This window comes from Alligator sinensis, unplaced genomic scaffold (genome assembly GCF_000455745.1).
Source record: "Alligator sinensis unplaced genomic scaffold, ASM45574v1 scaffold387_1, whole genome shotgun sequence".
NCBI lineage: Eukaryota > Metazoa > Chordata > Crocodylia > Alligatoridae > Alligator > Alligator sinensis.
Window position 1 is genome coordinate 1,771,739 of NW_005842196.1, and position 3,131 is coordinate 1,774,869.

Here is a 3,131-nt window from a genome sequence, read left to right on the forward strand (position 1 = left end):
AAGAAGTACCAGAATTTCACCCTGTGTCTCATTTCTCCTAGTCACCTATACACAGCAATTCCACTCTGTACCATATTTACCTGCCTCGTGAGGGACATGAGCACTAACCACTCAGTGTTTTCCCAGAGCACTGAAAGCACAAAGGCTCCTCCAGTTACCACCTGTAATTGAAGCCATTTTCTTCCCTCCCCAATAGGCATTAATGTCCCCTGGAATATGTGAGCATTTCCCCTGATGTCCATGCAAACTGATAGCAGCCGGACCCTCTAATTTTAACTTCCCTGGGGTCTTGTGCAGAGAGTCCTCACCCATGTAGTACTGGAGAATGCCCATTGTCCCCAAAGTCTTATTAACCCTCCTAATAGCTGAGTGGTCCTGCTCAGCGACACCGCACTGATTTTGGTCAGGAAGCTCCCCTTTCAGGTTTGTTATGGGGAAGGGTGAGGGGCTGGTTTTGAAGACTGCCCATCAGGGCCATTTCAAGTGATTAGGGGCTGAGGAATACAGGAAGATAGGAGGGTGATGAATAGAGATGTCATCTCCAATTTATCCCCCGGTCAATCAGCCACCAGCTTGTAAAGAGACTTATTAGCAGGATGGGCTTTGCTGCTGCTGCTGCTGCTGCTAGGGTGTTCTTTCACCAAAGGAGAGTGAGTTACAGGCCAGCTCAGACTAGTCTTCTGCCTCCTGCCTCCCTGATTGTTGGGGGAGCTGCCCCAGCAACAGGCTATGGGCAAGGGGCTTGGTAAGGCAAGAATGACAAAGCACACTCATACACGTGATGGGGTAGGCACAGAGCAGAAGGCACTGCCCTGTGCAGTTGGGGTGGGGCAGATGGCCAGCTTGCTGCCTGTCCCCCTTTTCCCTTTTCTTAATCAGCATTGCTTTTCCCTGGGAAGGAAGAGTGCTGCCCCCATGTCTAGGAGCAAGGCGGAGTTCAGGTGGTTAACTCTTAGCTGGTAGTTTTTGATCTGCCCAGGCACTCAGACAGCCTCAGCAGCTCTTTGCTTCCTGCCTCAGGTTAGCCTTTTTTCATGATGAGCCAGTAAAGCAAACTTTTCCCATAGTCACCACCACCACCATCATCATCATCACATTATTATTATTATTATTATTATTATTATTATGAGAAAGGATCATGTGTCTGACCTTGGTGGTTGTTCTGATTGTTTTGCAAGGCTGCATCAACAGAATGGTTGTTCTGATTGTTTTGCAAGGCTGCATCAACACACAAGCATATCCCATATCTCTCTCCTAGGTTGTCCACGTACCAGCCCAGTGGTGAAGTATGTACCTATAGATCCAGGAGGATGCCCTTCCCAGCCACAAACCTATAGCAGGATGGCGGGAAGTGTCTCAGAATCCTTCTCACCATTGCTGTAGGCGTGGGGTAGTGTCCTGAGGGAGGCTAAAGTTGGTGCCTGCTCAGCTAGAGTTAAGCTGAGTTTGTGGCAGTAGGTCCTATGGAGACAATGTGTCACTCTTGGGAGCTTTTGTTGGGGGTGAGAGGGTCTCTTCCCCGTAAGCCACTAATACTAATTCCAGTTTCCAGGAAAATGAAAGGTAGTCAAAACCCAAATCACAGATCCAAGCACCCCTCAGTTTTGAGGGTGATCAAATAGGGCTTTGACAAAGAGAAGACAATTCCATTCTGACCTCTCAGGTTTCCAGTCCAGTTTTCTAAGTGCCTGCTGCCTGGTGGAAGACAAATTCATGCTCCTGCCCTCTACATATCTCATCCCCCTACAGGTCACTGCCTACTGAGCTGAAGAATGCCTCAGTTTTGGCACAGGAGGGCTGGTGCAGGCTCGGAAAGAGCTGCACTGCTCTGTGAGTTTAAGGACCAGCATTCTGGGATGATGGGGGTTTATGGTAGGATGCAGCTGGGTGGTGTCTCATTGCTGGAGTACCTCAGGGATTCTGGATGGCAGGAATAGACTGCCTGTGTGCAGATTTGGGATTTAAATATCCTGTGGGACAAGAGTGAGGAGGATTTGCAGACTGGCATGGTGGTTCCTGGGGTACCTAGGACAGTTGTACCGGAAAGAAATACAGTGGCAAGGCTTCACAGGGTTGAAGAAGTGCAACAGCAGAGGAATGTTCCTCAGAACTGAGAGTTTAAGGGAATCTGACATGAATTATCCCCTGGACTGATTTTAGAGATGATGGAGACTTATTTAACCTGATCTCAGAGGGCATGCTCCAGTGTATATATATTTGCCTGACAGCTCTTTCTCTGTCAGGCTATAATGATCATTTGAAGAAACAATGGAAAAGACATTGACTAATCACATTCCAGGGCATGTTGACATACCTAGGAAATAACATTAGAACTCTAGGCACAGAGGGAGCTTTCAAGTCAGGCTTTACTGATGCTGTATCCTGGCTTGTGATCATGCCAGGTCTGTGCATATGTGGCACTGCTGTCCCTACTTGTATCTGCTGATGCCACCTAATTAGAGCAGTCAACTCTATGCTGTGTGTTTTGGAGGGGATTCAGGCCCTCCTGGGTCTGAGGGAGAATTGTAAGTCAAGCAATTACTTCATAGCATCACCTGAGGCAAGTGCAAACCCTTTCAAAGGCCCTTTGACTGTTCTCTTGTCATCCACAAAAGATCATTAAAGTTACCTGAAAAGACCAGCCAGAATTACAGTCATCAGGGAGGACTTTGAGAATCTAGTTTTACTGCTTAATTAAGACATGCACATGACAGCCTCCCTTGCCTGCTGGATGGCAGGAACAAGCTGGGGCAGACCAAAGGGCTGATGGCAGAAATCTGCTTCTCAAAAGATGGGAGTAGACAGCTCGGCCTTAGGAAACCCATCACCATGTCCCGGGAGCAGGCTGAGGGAGCCAAGTCAGGCCTGACAAGCCAGTGAACCACGGCTTCACTTCAGCGCCGGGTGGAAGATGCCCGACACGGCAGCGGCAGGAGCAGGAGCAGGAGCAGGAGCCCGCCGCGCTGTCGCGCGGGCGAAGGACTTCCCCCGAGGACGCCCCGCGCGGCCCCGAGGCCGGAACAGCCCCGGGCTCCCGAGGGAGGGAGGCGTCGCCCTCCGGCGCCGCCGGGAGCGGCCCCTGCCCCCCCGGACCAGCGCTGGGGCAGCGGGAGCAGCAGGACACCGGGCTC